We start from the raw sequence: 20,221 nt of genomic DNA, 5'->3' as shown, positions 1-20,221 counted from the left end.
TTGTGGAACCACCCATTATGAATGAAGAAGTTGACAAGGAAGAGAATTATGATATTAATCATTGGGTGAGGCACGCCATCAAAATGACATAGGATTGGATCAGGAAACCATTTAAACTTGATCCAATACCTGAGATAGTGGTCTTCCATGCATAGGCCTACCCAACTACAGGTAGAGGGAAGAAGGTCACTATTCCTACCTTTGCAGCTCAGTTGCCCATTAGGCCTGAAACGATATACCAACTAGACACACTAGTTAGATACTATCACACCCAAGAGAAAAATGGAAAGGGAAAAAGAAAGAGGATTTCTCCTCAAAGAGCTAAACTAGACGAGGGTGAAATCTTGACACCTCTATAGCAACAAGAAGAAAATGTGCTAGGGCCAAAAGATACTCGAGCTTCCCAAGTCGAGGTAGACCCTCAAGTGCCACCAGTTGCACCTAGCTAAGCATTAATAAAGGGTGAAACCCAAAAAGTATCTCCTCCTTTGTAGATAGAACAAGCATCCCCTTTGACCTCTAATAAATAAAGAAAGATTAAGGCCCCCACTAAGAAAATGAAAATGGTGATTAGAAGGATGGTTCCTTTCCCATCTTTCCTAGAACCCATCTTTCCCATCTTTCCTAGAACCCAGCTAACAAGAGCCCTAAAGTAGGAAAGGAGAAGAAGCTCTATTGTTATACCACCATCAATCCCAAAAGAACCTCTAGAAATAACTACTTTAGAGGATGAAGCACAACAATGGGTTGATGAATAGGATGTAGAGGATGTTGACATATTCAAGATGTTAAATTTTGATTTTATGCTTGTAGGGATGGATTTAATTAAGGATAAGATCAAGGATGCCCTAATAGGTGAGCCCCAATAGGACGATTGGATGCAGATGCTGCCAAAATCACAAGGTCTTGATCTTACTCCTCCATCCCTAGTGCAAGTTACAATGGTGGATAAAGGCTATGAAACTCCTTCACCTCCAAGTACTAAAGAAGAACAAATTCAAAAGGAGTAGGAAGAAGAGACACAACAAAAAGTAACTGATGATGTGTTTGAAGAGGGACAAATGGTTAAATATCCTTAGTAAGCCTCCCAAGACACTGAGGTACAAACTACGAGTTCCATGGAAATAGAGACCACTAAGGGGGAGCCTTCACAAAGGGAGAGAACTTTGGAGAGGAGTGCTAAGGGAAAAGAGGTGGTCGAGCACACACCTTCATCCTCAAGAGGTGACCCCTCAATGGAATGAGTGTCGAGGTGGTTGAGAAAGGAAATGATAAGAAGTAAAAAAACACAATTCACAACCAATGAAAATGACATGTTTGAGTTGATGGAAGTTTTGACCAACCCCAAGTCCTCTTCTAGAGAAGTAAGAGTGTTGGCTTTTATTAATAGTGACCAGAATCAAGATTTATTCATACAAGTGGCTATCCCTCCTCCTGATGTAGATGCACAATATTTAGGCCCACAAGACTATCAAATCAAAGAGGTTATGCTTGGAAAGCCCATATTGGATACTGCTAGGTTGATGGTCATGATGGGGATAAGAGAGGTTTTTAGGAGTTTGGAACAAGAAGGGGCAAAATTTTGATGCTTTGTAGGCAAAATGAAATCCTAAAATGATATTTAGCTAAAGTTGTTTGTCCCTTGGATCCATAACACCCCAAGGAGACTCTTAATGCTGCGCTAGAAAGAATAGATGGGGGAGGTGTATAGTTAGATCCATTTTTGAAAGCTTGGAAGCAATGGTGGGAAATTTTTGAGGAAAAGGGCATCCTAATCATCTGAGAAAATATTAAGCTACTACATGCTACACAGGAAAATGTTGACAAGATGGTAGCATTTTTGAAGCAAGATTTTAGTTTTATGGATGAAGTATGTGCTTGGAGTAAGGATTTATAGGTATTATAGGCTATAAAAGGGTAGAGGTACATGATTTTGGTAGATGTACATACGATAGAAGATTTAAATTTAATTGATGGTTGGATTAGGAAAATAGTAGATAGTAATAAAGTAATGGAAACATTACATGCAGAGATCCATCGACTCAAGGACCAAGCCCGAGAGAAAATTTTGGAGGTAGAGAAACATTATAGCAATGCGTATCTGGATAGTTTTGAGGATGAAGAGTTGGAGAAATTAATGCCCATAGAGGTAGTGGTAGAAAAGTTCCAAAAGATTTTCGAAGAAGCTTCTAGTGACAACTACAGACAACTATAGACAGAAGTTCAAAGATAAGCATGATGCTTTAGATCTACCAGATGTGGCTAAGATTACTAAGATTATTGAGAAATTCAAGGCCAAAAATCCAGATATAGCTCTGGTATGAAGGGTGAAAAAACCAAGAATCTAGAATTTCAATTTTGACACTCAATAAAATTTTGAGATTTTGGATCTTTTGAGGTGTGCAAGTGCCTAGGTGTGCATGTGAGTTGGTGTGTATTTCTAGAGATGCGCCAACAATTAACTACTAGTTCCAAAAATAGAGCTTTACATGCATTAGAAACACATTTTGACAACATTTTAACTCCGACAATTGCCTAGTGAAGGATCAACTTCTATTTTTGACAATTTCAGACACTTCTACTTCAATTGAATGCTTCCTTATTCTTTTTTCTCTCATTAATTCTTTTTTGTATGACATGTAAAGGCTCATGCATCCAATTAATGAATATAAAATGGATGGAGTCCTACTAAGCACTAGTTAGATTCTTAGTTTGTTTTATTAAATTAAAAGCATATTATTGCATGAAGACATCTTTCACTCTCAACGCAAATTGAGGAGATGATTTCTTATAAATACTCCATTGTAATATGTAATTGGGGGCTGCCATTATTTTGCAATAAAATTATGCTTTTGGTGCTCGCATTTGGAATGTAGTGATTATTGCCTAAATGTGTTGTTGTTTTGTGAATCTATGTTCATGGGATTGTGATTGAGCCAAAATTTTATTTCTTTGTTTCTAGTTGTGTGATCTTTTAGTTCTGGTGTTTGCTATGGTTTAATGAATTTCACTAATGTATCTAGCTCAAGAAGAAATCATCAAATTGTGCTTGCATAACTCTTTGTCTCGCATGAGCGCACTTTCCATAGCCTTGCGATTTGATGAAGAGTGAAAAATCATATGATTATTAAAGTTTCCCTTTGACGATTACATCAGTGGAATCTTAGAAACATTGCCCCTATTTTCATTGGTTACCTATCGATTTCTTTGAAAGCTTAACTCACAAACATGTTGTTTTTTTGTAGCTAATGTCCATTAGGATTTTACTTTCACATTATTTTCTTTAAAAGTTCTTGTTATTTGCTTTACTAACCCTTGTTAAATTAGGAATTCATATTAGTTGCATCATTAAATTTCTTTCATTGATAAACATAAAAAAATACAAAAGCGTAGTTCTTTTTTGCGTCTGTTATTTTGAAGCAGTGAATAGATTCTATATCTCATCTGAAATTGAAGCAAACTAGCGAAGGCCTCCTCATAATTTTTTTTAAAAATCTTGAATTAAGAAAGTTCCAGTAGGTAGCAAGATCACCCAGAACCTTGGAGTTGATTCACAAGATTGACTTTTCAAGAAAGGAGTTTGTAAGAGTTCCTGCCAGTAAGCATCATGCAAAAGGACAACTCAACAAAAGTGGCACTAGAAGGAGGGTGATATTTTAATTTTTGGAATAAAAGAAAAATTTGCCAATTTTTTGAAACAATGCACTTTTTGTAATTTTGTAATATTTTCTAATTTTTTTTTTTTAAATTCAGTTGTGCAGGTGCACTAGTGTGCTAAATTCTATGGTACACCTCATTTTGTGAGAAAGTGTACTTCTATAGAGGTGAACTTTTTCCAAAATTGATGCAATCTGGAGGGTTTTGATCCAAAATCCCTATTCCAGTGAGCTTTAAGGTCTTCATTAAGTGCACATGAGTTTCTCGAGCTTACCCATTTTTGCAAAACACATAGTGAGAAAGGAATACCTCAAATTCAACCACTTCCATTTGACCTTTCATCATCTTCTTCAACTCTACATTCACTCCAACCACCTAGTGGACCACCACATATTCCAACAGTTCAACCTCTACAACCACCACCCTTAGGTCCACCAAACCCTCCAATGACCTTTTTTGCAAATGTTGTAGATTCACCAATCAAATTGAGAGGTGCACTCCATGATCTTTCCAAGAATCCCGAGAAGTTTTTCCCAAGGTTTATTTATGAAGAGACGCAAACTATCAAAGATCACATCAAGGTATTTAAAGAAATTTGCAACCGAAAGAAAATTGCTAATGAGGATGTGGTTCCTCATTTATCTAAATGCTATGTACCATCTTACTCTATTTTTTTGAGAAGACTTCTTGTAGTAGATATCAAAACATTAGATAAAGTTTTTGTAGAAGCAATTACCTTTACTAAGCAAGCTTACCCTAATAGAGAAGGATTAATGCTCCCAGCTCAAGCTATCACAACGATGCCAGCATACCCTATCAGAGTACCCATGATGCCTAGTCAATTCATACATATGAATCTGATTCCATTACAACAGGCACCTACTCTACAAAATCTTTCTCTAACATATCTAGGGTATGAACCTCTGAAAGTTGCCTTCTTTGGGCAAAAGGCAGCAGTGCTCACTGAACTAAACAATAGTTTTGTTTCTAAATTTGGTCAGATGAAAAGAATATATCCCAAATGAATAATGAATTGACTTGTCTAAGGTTGTCAAAAGGAAAAAATAATAACTTCCAAAGAAATAATGTTGGTCCTTACAACAATAATTATGGCCAAAATTATAATAGGAAATTCAGTGGAAACAACAACAAAAATGTAGGAAATAATCATGGAGGGAACAATTTCAATCTTCTTGATCGTAATAATGGCTTCCAAAGACAGAACCGATAGTGGAACACCTGTTCAAATAATAGAAGCATTCTCCCTGACCATAACAATAACAATGTTCAGTATGAAAATATTAATCAGTATGACGATGGTCAAAATGCATCCAACAACAATGGTTCATATTATAATGGGAATCAAGAGATGAATCAAAGCTCACAAGTAAATGACAATGCTCCTCCTATACAATTTAATGCTATGCTACTAGAATCCAATGATTCTACACAAAATGTGCAGGCAAAATAACTAGCTAGCGAAGAGTTCTTTTTTCCATTTAGCTAGGAACTTGACCTTCAACATTAAGAGATGCTTGCCTTTTGCAATAATAATCAAAATACATATAATCTAAGAAATAGAAAGGAACCTATGATAGATGAAATTCCTCCAGCTTTGCAACCAACTCCTTTCGATCCAAGAGTAACTAACAACTCGACACCAATTAGACCACCATATGGAGGATAATACAATTAGAATCAAGTGAATCTACCAACAATATTGAAAAATCTTGCTTGGTCTACTACAAAGTATAGTGTTGTTGAGGACTTGAAATGAACCAAAGCAAATATGTCCATGTTTGACATGTTCCAAAATTGTCCACAATAGCGAGAAGTTCTCATGAAGACTCTAGATCATACAAAGGTATCCCATAACATGAATACTATCACTCTAAAGATGGTATCTCAACAAGTTAATGTTGTAGAAGTGATGCCCACTATGTTCAAAGACAAGGTTTAGGTACCCCCATTTTTTCTTAGCATCAAAATATATGGGAAGAATCTTCACAATTAACTTGATTTAGGAGCCTCATGTAACATAATGTCATTACCAATAGCGCAAAGGTTAGGAGTCATTCCTCAATCTTCCAATTAGATAGTGATACAGTTGGGAAAAATCAAAGTAAAAGTCATTGGTGTGTTAAAGGATGTTCGGATACAATTGATAGTTGACCCTCAAATTCAAGATATCGTTGACATACATGTGGTTGATATTCCAAAGATATATGGGTTACTCCTCAGCAGAGAATGGACAAAATGCCTAAGAGGATGGTTTTCTATAGATTTCACTCAGTTATGGTTACCATGGAAGGGGTTGAACAATCAAATTAAGATAGATATAAAGCCAAAATTGAAAATGATGATTACAAAATACAATGCTCCAAATGAGGTGGCATTCCTATAATCAGATCTGGGCTCTTACAAAGTGTTGGCATTTGAGACAATCCCAACCAAAGTATCAAATGTTCAAGATAGGGACATAAGATTCCAACCCCAAAAGATGAGATCATGATGCAATTCATAGACAACATGGTGGCTAATTTGTAATTTTTAGGAGAAGAAGCCAATCCCAGTATCCTACTCCTTCCAAGATTTTGTGGATTGCATAAAGTTAGTCACTCTAAATTTGAATGCTCATCATGTCAAGAAGTAGTAGCAAAGTTGTTAACACACATGATGCAAGACAAGGATAACAAAATTCTAGAAAATGGACCCATGGAAAATGAAAGTCATATAAATTCAACTAAGTTTGTCAAGAAGATTGAAGAAGAAATTGAAGATCTAAATTTGTCATATAGTGATACATCTTTAGATGGCCCAAGTTTTTCTTCTCCTCCCTTGGGGATGATCAAGATTCAGAGAAGACTTGACGGTATGTGAAAGGTCAAGGGTGGACTTTGGTAGTCATTCATCTTGAACCCAAAGTCAATGAAATAAAAGAACTAATAGGAGAAATTCAAGACAAATAGGAAAAACATACACTTCCTCTATCAACAAATTACAAAGGGAATCGTCAAGTCCACCACATGGAAAGTTGCAATGGGTTCCCAAGAAATAGTCATTCCAAGCTCAACTGAAAGAGAAAATAAAGACAAACAAACACAAGGTTAGAAAACCCAAGGAGCATCCAATTTGGACACTTTACTTTGACAGTTCCAGATGCAAATTATGGGTTAGCACAAGTATAGAATTGGTTAACCCAAAAGGTAAGTCTTTTTACGAAGCATATCAATTATAGTTTAGATGTACTAACAATGCTACAGAATATGAATCATTGATACAAGGATTTCTCTTTTAGCTAGAGAAAGGGATTACTACTCTCATAATCAAGGGAGATTCTCAATTTTTTATTCGGCAAGTAAAATCGTTATACTCTTGCAACAACAAAAGGTTACTTGCTTACAGGAAGAGGGTATGGGATGTACTAGATGATTTTAAAGCTTTAAACACGAGGTCCATTTCAAGAAGAAAGAACATGGTAGCAGATGCTCTTGCTATATCAGCAAGTGCATTACAACTAGTTGAAAGAATGAAATTGAAAAGATTTTTAGTAGAGTTGGTTGTTGTTCCATCTATTTCGAAAATATTAAAAAAATTCAAGTCTTTTAGGACTATCAACACATACTTGAATTTATCATGTGCAACAACCACTTTAAAGGACAAGAAATTGATGACACTCCGAATAACAAACCATAGGATGATGAACTTGAAGATGAAGATGGGATCCTAAACTTGAAAACCAAAACTATTCCTAAGGGAATGGTTGAGTTAGAGAACATTTTTTATCATGATGAATCAACACTTAATAAAAGAACGACCCAAGAAAAGGGGATCAAGGAATATGATGCATACAACTTAGGAACCAATGAAGATCTGAGAATGGTCCGGATAGCAAAAGCATGCAATGCACAAGAAAGGGAAGATATGCTCAAACTATTTATTGAGTATAAATATGTTATTGCTTGGAGCTACAAAGAGCTAAAGAAATATGACCCTGAGATTATAACCCATGATATCCACTTGAAACTAGATGGCAACCCTTTCCAAAAAAGACAAAGACCTATTAATCCTATCATTGAACCCTTGATAATGAGAGAAGTTAAGAAGTTATTGGATGCTAAGATCATATTCCCCATTCATCATTCCAAATGGGTGGCCAATTTGGTTCATGTATTGATTTTTGTAACTTGAACATGGCATCTAAAAAGGATAATTGTCCTTTACCCTCACTAGATGAGGTTCTACAAATTGTAAATGGTTCAAAGATGATGTCTTTCTTAGATGGATATTTATGATATAATCAAGTGATGGTAGATTAAGAAGATTGACTAAAGATGGTTTTTAAAACTAAATGGGGAACTTTTGCCTACAGAAGAATGCCTTTTGGACTGATTAATGTAGGGGCCACATTTCAGTGAGCCATGGATGAAGCTTTTAAGAGATTGGTAAATAAGTGTATACTCATCTACACGAATGATTTAACCATCTTTTCAAAGGATCAAAGCACTCATATTGCTGATTTAAGGTGGGTATTCAATAGGTGTCATAAATATGACCTATCCCTCAATACTAAGAAATATTCATTTGGAGTCACTAAAGGAAAGCTCCTAGGTCATATCATTTCTAAAGCTAGGATCTCCATCAATCCTAATAGAATCAAAGCTATTTTGAAGTTGTCACCTCCCCACAGTTAGAAGGAACTCAAGTCTTTTTTTAGGAAGATAAATTTTGTATGAAAATTCATAAGTGGATTCACAGAAATAGTTTGTCCCCTCAATGATTTACTCAAAAAGTGAGCTAAGACAGAATGGGTCCTAGAAATTAAAAAATCATTTGAGGATATCAAAGTGGCCATTTCCATGGCCCTGTTACTGGTAAGTCCTGACTATGATCTACCTTTTAAGATATATTCTTTTTCTTTAGAGCATTCATGTGTTGGAATCCTAATGCAAAAAAAAGAGAAGGAAGATGAAAGACCTATTGCTTTTATGAGTTGTCCTCCGAGAAATGTCGAGTTGAATTATTCCAACCTTAACAAATAGTCTTTCACTTTAATCAAGGAAGTAAAGAAATTTTTTCATTACATACTAAGAAGTAAGGTGTATGTGATTATACTTGATCCAATAGTAAAGACATTGTTGATGCAAAATGAACTTGGAAAAAGATGAGGGAAATGGATCATGATACTTGAAGACTTTGATCTAGAAATCCAACACATGAGGTTGTTTAGAGGTCAAGGATATCAAAAATGATAGATGATAACTAGATTGAGGATGAAAAGGAATTTAGGTTTGATAGTGAAATGAATGAGAATGATCAAAATAAAATGATCATGTCTCAAGTTGATATTGGTCAAGGTGCAGTGACAGATGTTTGGTACCAGGATATTGTTTAATACCTTCTACAGAATCAGTGCCCTAGTTGGATGAATAGTTCACAATGTAGGGGTCTTAAAATGAAGTGTGAATCCTATATGTTGCATGATAGAAAGTTGTATAAGAGGCATTATGAAGGGATCTACCTGAGATGTTTAGGACGCGAGGAAGCAAAAAAAAGTCCTAGAACAATTCCACGAGAAGTATGGTACAGGGCATAGTTCAATAGAAGTGACTGCTCATATGATTTTGAGATCATGTTATTTTTGGCCCACAATATTCAAAGATACCTTTGAGCACATACATTCTTTTCATATTTGCCAAACTAGTGCTAATAGGGAAAAACACCTAGCAATGCCATTACAACCAATGTATGAGGTACACCCCTTCGCAAAGTGGGGGCTAGATTTCATTGGTCCAATAAATCCACCATCATCAACAGGACACACTTTTATTCTCACAACTAAAGATTATTGTACAAGATGGACAGAAGCAAAAACTTTCAGAAATTGCACTACTAAGGTGGTAATAGATTTCTTGGAGGAACACATTGTTACTAATTTAGAATGTTATTTGCCCTTGTATGCAATAACAAATCAGCTTTCACATAGTATTTTTGACTCAATGGGCATTTGAAATTAGGTTGCCATCAAATTCTCTTCACATTATTAAATGCAAGGGAATGGGATAGCTGAATCTGCAAACAAGAAACTGATCACAATAATAAGACATTTGTTGAAGGAGAATCCTAAAGATTGGCATACACAACTCAAATATGCTCTATGGGTAGGTCGAGTTAGGGTAAAAAATGCTTTGAGGACTTCTCCATATTTGCTCATCTATGGACAAGAGCCAATATTCTTGCTCAACCTCAAGATTCCTATTTTGAAATTCATGAGTGAGTATGCAAAAGATGTTGACAAAGTACAAATTAGATTGATAAATCTTTTAGAGATGGATGAGAAATGGATAGTTGCATTGGAGCACATGGCTAAACATTAGGCAGTCATCAAGAGGTGGTTCAACAAGAGGGCTATGATAAAATCATTCATAATCTTGCACCTTGTTCTACTTTGGAACAAGGTGAAAGAAAAGTTGGGTAGATACACCAAGTTTCAATGCTTGTGGATTGGTCCTTGTTATATTGCAAAAATTCTCAGAGAAAATACTTTTAGGCTCAGTTCCTTACATGCGGAATTATTTTCATTGCTAGTCAATGGGAAATTTCTAAAACATTATTTTAAAGATTAAAAGACCCAAAAAAAAGAAGTTAGATTTCATTTCTATGAGTGCGTTTATTTTTTGCAAGTGTTTTTCTTTCTAGTTGTGTGTTTGCTCTCGGTCATGTGTTTTCTTTCAAAGTTGTGTTAGTCCTAGAGGGGTAAGGTGCACTTGAGATTTTATCTTGAGATATCTTACTAAATACTCTTTTAGTTCTTATTTTAGGAAGTGGTATTTCTTTGTTAAAACATTTGGATAATTGTGTGTCCTATACTAATTGAGGAATGAGTATTACTTACAGTAATAAGGGGACTTTTTGTATTGAATTCAAGATCCTAGACCCATAAGTTCTCAACACTTTGGAAATTTAAAGATTTATCATCAAGTAGCAATAGATGATCCAAACTCCTATTGGTTCAAATAGAGGGGTCTTCTCAAAGGATTGCTAACATCCTTGTTTGGCATGAGAGTTTCTTGCAAGTTCTTAAAGAGGAACCAAGGGATGTTCACCATAATTGAATTTAAGAAATGAAACCAATGTCCTAACTATGCAATATAAGTGTACTAAGGATACAGAAAAGAGAGAGAGACAAAACAACATTGTTAAGACTGAAGGATTCTAAAAGATCTAAAAGGGGTAATCTGATAAATAAATACAAATGAAAAAAATGCTTTATTCAAGAGTCAAATGGAAAAATTATGAAGATTGGAAGGATTTCCCCAAAAATTCAAAAGAAAAGTGACATCCTGCTAAGAGCCCTCAAACTGATTCTCTCATCTGGTCAAGCAAAAGATCGACAATCGAGCTTTGTGGAGATTCTTGATGGACTTGCCAAGAAGGATAGAAGATTGTTTCCAAGCTGTCTAAAGTTTTTGACTGATCACATCTTGAGATATTGAAGGAAATAAATACATGAAACATACATTGAGCTTGGAGGTTTTGGATCCTGAAGTTTTGACTGTGAAGACATTCCAAATTTTCTTAGGATGTTCGAGGAATGTTTGCCGATGAAGAAATGCCTTTGTCATTTCTTCTTTTTGTCAGGGCTATTTGTTGTGGTTCCACAAAGCATGCCCCATTTCAGTCAGAAATGGGGACCCCCTACTTTTCTTTTTAAAGGTTTTTTGGAACCCTAGTCTAGGGTTTGATTCTTTTAGGGTTTACCTAGTATCCTAAGTCATATCCAAGTTTTGACTAGAAAACTCAGTTGGTAAGAAATAGAGTTTTGGAAGAAAATTGAGTCTTTTGAGAAAATGAATAGTACAACAGCGCACCTAATTTGGTGCACTGATGCACCAAATACTAAGGAATAAGGCTCTTTTGGTGTGCACTAGCATAGCTCCATAGTTGTGTAGTTGGGGACCTATATGGTGCCTAAGTGTGTCAGGGTCTATAAAACCACTGACCCCCCTAGAGCTCCTCACTTGACATTTTCATCCTTCAAAGCTTCAAAATCTTCATCACTACAACTCTGCATTACATAAGGTCTACTCCCTTCCTTGCCCACACCAGTCTTCTTCTTGCACTCGCTCTTGATTGCATCTGCACACCCACTTAGGTGTGGTTTCTTCCACTTACTCTCCTCACAACCTGCGTAGACACAAAGTAACATAAGCTAAAAAAACCAAAAGAGGTGCACATCAATGTGCTTGGCTAGGTGCACTAATCCACACCTCCCCCTTTTCAAAACCCCAAATTGGGTGCGCACTTGCACACTTGTCTAGGTGTGCTAGTGCACACCCAAATTCAAAAATGTAAAAATAAACCCTCAAGGGGTGCATAGTTGGGCACCTGGTATGGTGCGTGGTTATGAACCACCTTGCCAAAAACTTAAAAACAAATGAAAAAAATTTGGGTGTGCCCTAGCACACCTAATTTGGTGTGCTAGTGCATATCCAAAACATAAAAACTAAAAATATGTGAGAACGCCAAGTTTGGTATGCATTTTTACACTTAACATGGTGCATGAGTGCATACTAAGAGAAAACAAAGCACAAAAAGCTTGAACTAGAGTGCACACTAGTGCACCTATCCAAGTGAGCCAATGTGCACCCCAACTTGGCTAAAATGTTATAAAACCAAAAGATAATAGGTGCACACTAGTGCACCCAACCAAACTAGGCACGCTAGTGCACACATGTTATTTTTTCTTTTTAGAAAGATGTTAGAAATTTCAAAGTATGCCTAGTGCGCTTATTTTTGCTTTGAGGTTAAAGAAATGGGTGTGTTGTGTTTTTGAAAAAATGTCGCTTTGTAAAATTCTAGTTCAATAGGGACTAATGGATTTTTTCCTCTTTTGTGCAGATATAATGGCATCTTCATCAGGAGAGAAAATGGCACCAAATCCCATTGTGTTCAAATTCCAAGGCATTCCATCGAAATCAAGGTTCCAAGATGACTACTTTGAGATTAAGAACATAGATTTGGGACACACTAATTTGGGGGAGTTCCTAAGGATTTGCAATAGACCCACTAAGAGGTCGGCTATAGTTTTTGCATTAATCTAATTTGGGCTAGTAAGTGCAGCTACACATCTGATGTTAGTGCAATCCTCAAAGCTCATATGACACTTGTACAACACTTTGTTCTGAAGGAAATCGTGGTGAAGAGTGTTACAGGAGAGATTGTCCTTGACCTCCAACCTAAAAACATTGAGAGAGTGTTCCATCTCCTGAGGGCAGATCTGTTTACCAAGTTGACCTATGAAATAGTAGAAAGGTGGTACAGAAAGCATTTGAAAGATGCTTTTGAGATCATTGAGTCCTCATATCTTATAGAGAAGACTCCTTTGGGGAAGGTAACTAGTAAGGTGGATATGACAAGGGGATATATGAAAGAAGATATTGGATACTCAGTCATACTTTTGAGTATGGTGATGGGTCTGCCTATAGCCAGACACCTAAATGTCTTCATGATACATTTCATTGAGACTATTAAGATGATGAAGTTGCCACTTGACTATGCCACCATGTTGAGTGAAAATCTATGTGAGCAATTGAGAGTAGTAAAAGATAAAAGGAAGTTCTATATGACTTCATATTTCGTCTATCTATTGGTTGCAAGGGTAGTAGACTATCCAAGTTTGTATAAAAGAGGCAGCATGTAGTATCCAAATTCTTGGCCAGGTAAGAAACAAGCTCTCGAGGAAAAGCAAGAAATATAGAATCGTGAATGATGCATTCATATTTGCTATCATCTAATTCATAAAGGGAGATTATGGAAAAGGATTATCTAATGATGTAGTGGTGCAAATAACAACACTTGGGGCCTATTATATTCAATTTAGAACATTCATGTATCTAAGGGTAGCTGGTATAATTGTCAACCCAAGGAAGCTCTCAAGAGTGATAGACTTGTTCTTTTGGAGATTGCATGACAAATTGAATCTACATATGTTAGAGTTAGAAAACAATGTAGACCATGTTGGACATGGCCTTTGATTATAGGACCATATAAAGTAAAGTAGAAGAAAGATATTCCTTCTTTTGAATGGGAATGGGATAAATATCCCCTTGAAGAATACAATTCTTTGAGGCCATACTTTGATAATATTGGGAGAGTCCAAAGTTTGGCAGGCAAGGTATTTCAACATGAAGAAGATAGTGAAAATCATTGGATGAATGTGACAAATGACTACAATGTCCATATCAGGGATTATTTTAGAATGAATTTATATTTGGCAGAAAAGGCTTTAAATATAAAGATTCCATTGGAGATATTGCATCAAGACTTAAGGGAGTTGCTAGAGCCTTTTTTCAACGAAGATAAAATTAGGAAACAACCCAGTATGAATGTAGAAGTTGACAGGGAAGAGAATGATGATATTAATCATCGAGTGAGGCACATCATCAAAATGATGTAGGATTGGATCAACAAACCATTTAAACTTGATCCGATACCTGAGATAGTGGTCTTCCATGCACAGGCTTGCCCAGCCAAAGGTAGAGGGAAGAAGGTCACTATTCCTGCCTTTACAGCTCAGTTTCCCACTAGGCCTAAAATAGTATACCAACTGGATAGACTAGTTGGATACTATCACCCCCAAGAGAAAAAGGGATAGGGAAAAAGAAAGAGGAGTTTTCCTTAAAGAGATGAACTAGAAGAGGGTGAAATCTTAGCACCTCTGTAGCAACAAGAAGAAAATGTGCAAGGGCTAGAAGATACTAGAGCTTCCTAAGTCTAGGTAGACACTCAAGTGCCACCAGTTGCACCTAGCCGAGAAAAAATAGAGGGTGAAACCCAAAAAATCTCTCCTCCTTTACAGGAAGAACAAGCATCCCCTTCGACCTCTAAGAAATGAAGAAAGATTAACACCCCCATTAAGAAAAGGCAAACGGTGATCAAAAGGATGGTTCCTTTCCCATCCATCCTAGAACCCATTCCTAAAGAGGAAGAAGAAGAAGAGGAAGATGAGTAGAAAGATGTGCCATTGAAGAGAAGAACCCAGCTAGCAAGAGCCATAGAGTAAGAAAGGAGAAGAAGCTCTACTATTGCACTACCATTAGTCCCAAAAGAACCTCTAGAAATAACTACTTTAGAGGATGAAGTAGAACAATGTGTTGATGTGTAGGATGTAGAGGGTGCTGGCATATTCAAGATGTCAAATTTTGATTTTGTACCCATAGGGATAGAGTTAATTGGGGATAAGATCAAGGATACTCCAATAGGTGAACCCCAATAGGAAGACTAGACGTAGATGTCATCAAAATCATAGGGTGGCTCTGTTACTCCTCTGCCTCCAAGTACCGAAGAAGAACAGATTCAAAAGGAGCAAGAAGAAGAACCATAATAAAAAGAAACCAATGAAGTGTCTGAAGAGGGATGAATGGTTGAATATCCTTAGAAAGCCTCCAAAGATACTAAGGTACAAATTACAGGCTCCACAAAAATAGAGACCACTGAGGGGGAGCCTTCACAAAGGGAGAGAATTTTGGAGAGGAGTGATAAGGGAAAAGAGGTAGCCGAGTACACTCCTTCATCCTCAAGAGGTGGGACCTCAATGGAATGAGTGCCGAGGTTGTTGTGAAAGGAAATGATAAGAAGTAAAAAGCCACAATTCACTGCCAATCAAGAGGACATGTTTGAGTTGATGGAAGTTCTAATCAAAATTGAGTCCCCTTCCAAAGAAGAAAGAGCATTGGCTTTTATCAACAGTGACTAGAATCAAGATTTATTCACACAAGTGGCTATCCCTCCTCCTATTGTAGATGTAGAAGATTTGGACCCACAAGACTATTAGGTCAAAGAGGTTATGCTCAAGAAGCCCACATTGGATACTATTAGGTTAATGGTCACAATGGGGATAAAAGAGGTGTCTAGGAGTATCGAACTAGAAGGGGCAGAACTACTAACACTTCATAGGAAAAATGAAATCCTAAAAGGATACTTAGCCAAAGTTTTTGGTCCCTTGGATCCAGAACACCTCTAGGAGACTCTTAATGTTGTACTAGAAAGAAGAGATGGGGGAAGTGTATAGTTAGATCCATTTTTGAAAGACTGTAAGATATGGCAAGAAAGTTTTGAAGAAAAGGGAATCCTAATCATTTGAGGAAATCTCAAGCTACTAGATGCTAGGCAGGAAAATGTAGACAAGATGGTGGCAATTTTGAAGCAAGATTTCAATATTATGGATGAAGTATGTGCTTGGAGTAAGGATTTACATGTATTATAGGCTATAAAAAGGCAGAGGTATAGGAATTTAGTAGATGTATATACAACAGAAGAGTTAGATTTAATTGATGATTGGATTGAGAAAATAGTGGATAGTAATAAAGTAATGGAAACATTACATGTGGAGATTCATCGGCTCAAGGACCAAGCCCAAGAGCAAATTTTGGAGGTAGAGAAACATTATAGTGATGTGTGTCTAGATATTTTTGAGGATGTAGAATGGGAGAAATTAATGCTTATGGAGGTAGTTGTAGAGAATTTCTAAAAGATTTTTGAAAAAGCTTCTAGTGATGATGACATTAGGTAGGCATTCAGAATAGAGGAATCCTTGCTAGAGTTGGATATAAAACTAGAGGATTTTTTTGATAGCCCTATTGAAGTAGAAAAATATAGAAAAATGGTCAAAAATAAGTATGATGCATTAGGTCTACCAGATGTAGATAAGATTTCTAAGGTTATTAAGAAATTCAAGGCTAAGCATCTAGATATAGTTCTGATATGAAGGGTGACAAACCCCTAAAGACAAAATTTCAGTTTTGACACTCAGTAAAATTTTGAGATTTTGGACCTTTTGAGGTGCACAGGTGCATAGGTACACAGGTGCACAGGTGAGCTAGTGCATTTTTCTAGAGGTGCACCAATAGTTAACTAGTAGTTCCAAAGATAGAGCTTTCCATGCATCGGAAATGCATTTTGACAGTAGTTTAACTCCAACAGATGCCTAGTGAAGGATCAGCTTCTATTTTTGACACTTCCAGACACTTCTACTTTGATTGAAGGCTTTCTTATTCTTTTTTGTCTCATAAATTCTTTGTTGTATGACATGTAAAGGCTCATGCATCCAATTAATGAATATAAAATGGATGGAGTCCTACTAAGCATCAGTTAGATTCTTAGTTTGTTTTATTAAATTAAAAGCATATTATTGCATGAAGATATCTCTCACTCTCAACACAAATTGAGGAGATGATTTCTTATAAATACTCCATTGTAATATATAATTGGGGGTCACCATTATTTTACAATAAAATTATGCTTTTGGTGCTCGCAATTGGAGTGTAGTGATTCTTTCCTAAATGTTTTTTTTGTTTTGTGAATTTATGTTCATGGAAGTGTGATTGAGCCAAAAGTTTATTGCTTTATTTCTGGTTGTACAATCTTTTAGTTTTGGTGTTTGTTATGGTTTAACAAATTCCATTGACGTATCTAGCTCGAGATGAAATCATTGAATTGTGCTTGCATAACTCTTTGTCTCTCATGAGTGCACTTTACATGGCCTTGTGATTTGATGAAGAGAAAAACATCATATGATTATTAAAATTTCCCATCAATGACTGCATCAGTAGAATCTAAGAAGCACTGCTCCTATTTTCATTGGTTACCTACCGATTTGTTTGAAAGCTTAACTCTCAGAAGTGTTGCTTTTTGTAGCTTATGTCCATTAGGATTTTACTTTCACATTATTTTCTTTAAAAGTTCTTTTTATTTTATTTACTAACCCCTTGTTTAATTAGGAATTCATATTAGCTACATCATTAGATTGCATTCATTGGACAACATATAAAAATACAAAAACATAGTTCTTTTTTGCGTGTTTTATTTTGAAGTAGCAAATAGATTCTATATCTCATCTAAAATTGAATTGAACTAGCAAAGACCTCCTCATGAACAAAAACATTTATCTTTAACTAAGCGGATTCTAGTCGGTCACAAGATCGCACAGAACCTCAAAGTTGATTCACATGATTTACTTTTTAAGAGAGGAGTCTAAAAGAGTTCTTGCAATTAAGCATCATGCAAAATGATAGCTCAATAGTAACAAAATTACTTTTTTCATCTTAATAATGGTTACCAAATTATTAAATTTCACATGATACAACCTCGTATGCCATAGCCATATATCATCATATTGTGCAAAAAAAATGCCTCATTAGATAAATCTAAATAGAACAAGTTACCTCTTTTGTGTTCACTTCCAATTAGTTCATAAGTAGTATCAAATATATTAGCCTTCCTATGATGAAATTCAACTTTATACCTTAATTTGTTCAATTGTGAAATATTCAACAAATTATATTCAAGTCCTTCAACCCAATCAACATTTCTAGACTTGATCTTATCAATCAATTATATTGATCCTTTATCTTTCATGAGACATGGTGCATTATTACCAAACTTAATATGACTACCTTTGTATTGTTCCATGGTTCCAAACTCTTTTATCATCAGTCATGTGATGTGAGAAAGTGCTTTCAATTATCCATCTACCACATTTACTCACACATGAAATTAATGTAGTTTTCTGATATTCATTAGAATCTTCTTTCATAGCAACATAGATAACTTCTTCATCATTACTATCAAACTCATTATCAGTTTCTTCTTTAGCAATGTAACAATATTTCTCACCTTTTCCTTTGTAGTCCTTGTTTCTTCTATTCTCTCACTCATTTTTTTGCCTTTGTACTATTAGGAATAAGGTATCTGAACTTGGATAATTCCTATTCTTATTATTTGTTTTGAAAAATGTATTTCTTGCAAATAATGTTGATGTGTTGGCATCTTGAATTGTGTATAAGGAAATCATCATTAAAACGGTTATGACAGATTCCTATGACACGTAAGAGCTATGTTAGGAAGATTCAATGATAGGTGAAGACATGTGGCAATTGATAATTTTGAGTACTGTACACTCTACCCCAATAGTGGGGTTCGGGGCATCACCCCAAAAAAAATTTTAGGGTTCCTATTTTCTCGGAGAATGGTAAAACCCTAATACGGTTATCTTTGGGAGTAACCCTAAAAGTGAAACGCATGTTATAAGAATTTTTAGGGTTGCGAAGAAGAGGTATGTGAAAAAGTGTATTGTTGGTACTGTGAGTTGCTACTGGATTCTTCTGTTGTCGCTATTGAACTTGCATTGCAAGTGTATTGTAATCTTGTGTTGAAGATAATACATTGTGCAGGTTCTAGAGGGGTGGGGTTGTTTTATCGAAAGGTTTTTCCCCACCGAAAAATCTTTCTGTTATGTGTTTCTTTCTTTGTCTATTTTCTTTATGCTTGATTTGCTGTAATATTTTTGTTTACATGATTTTGAATCTGTAAGTGTAAAAGATTTTAATAGGATTTGCACCATACTTCTCTTAAGAGATTAGTGTAGGAAGCTATTTCTGCACCTGAGTTTCCTTACATGTACTTGCTTTCCCTTCTCTCATCTCCATCTTCTCTATCAGGACATCTTGCAGCAACATGATCAACCTTTTTACATAAAAAACATATTATAGGTAGTTTACCTTGGTATTTTCCTCTACCTCTTGGAAGTCTTCTAGCCATCATAGCTTCAAGATCATCAAGGTCATCAATATAGACATCACTGTCCCTATTCATACACTTTCCTTTCCCCTTCTTACTATAAACCAAATGATATTTGAAAGTAGATTCAATTGTAGTAGGAGTAAAATTATCAAAATTTGACAATTCAAAAGGAGTAAGCCTATTGATCAATCCTTCCAAAGTCAAATTATTACTAGGGGTACATCTTAGTTCTTGTATTGTAGAGACTCTAAAAACATAAATAGGATGTAGAGTTCTCAATACCTTGTTGATCATAGTTTCATCATCAATATTTCTATTTGATCCTCTTATAGCATTTACCACTTCTTTAACTCATCCAGACTATTGAGCAATGGTCTCACCTTCTATCATTCTCATCTCACCAAAGTTTCCTCTCACAATTAGATTTTTATCTCAAAACATTTGTTTCTCCTCCATAGATAGTCTACAATATATTCCCCATTTACTTATCACTAGTGCACTCTTTTATGTCATCAAACTTAGTGTAGCTAAGGGTTGGTGCAATCTCCAACATAGCTTGACTGTGTTTTTTCTTCTCTTTCATCTGTTGAGCTATCAGAGATCTTGATATCTCTACATATGCATTTTCCACATAGTGTATGGCTCCATCTATAATTCCTTCCAAATATAACTTCATCAAACTCTGTCATGTAGGGAAGTTATCCCTTTACAAACTTGGTGGGTCTCCTTTTTGCACAGCTTGATCTTTAGCTTCAAGTACCTTCAAAATTTTTAGTACAAGCACCAATGCTCTAATACCAATTATTAGAATGATTTATAATAATTGAGAAGGGGGTGAATCATTTATTCTTAGGTTAAAATGTACCAATTTGACTTGTAATCACTTCAAATACTTCAGGTCTAAACATTTAGTAAGACGGTCTCTATAGAAAATAATCAATAACATAAACTTATAATCTATTGGTTAAGAATTTGCCTCCCT

The sequence above is a fragment of the Cupressus sempervirens genome, chromosome 2 (assembly GCF_028749045.1).
Source record: "Cupressus sempervirens isolate cs-2001-9-10 chromosome 2, ASM2874904v1, whole genome shotgun sequence".
NCBI classification, from domain to species: Eukaryota; Viridiplantae; Streptophyta; class Pinopsida; order Cupressales; family Cupressaceae; genus Cupressus; species Cupressus sempervirens.
The sequence above is the reverse complement of the archived record's forward strand: the minus strand, read 5'-3'. Positions refer to the sequence as shown.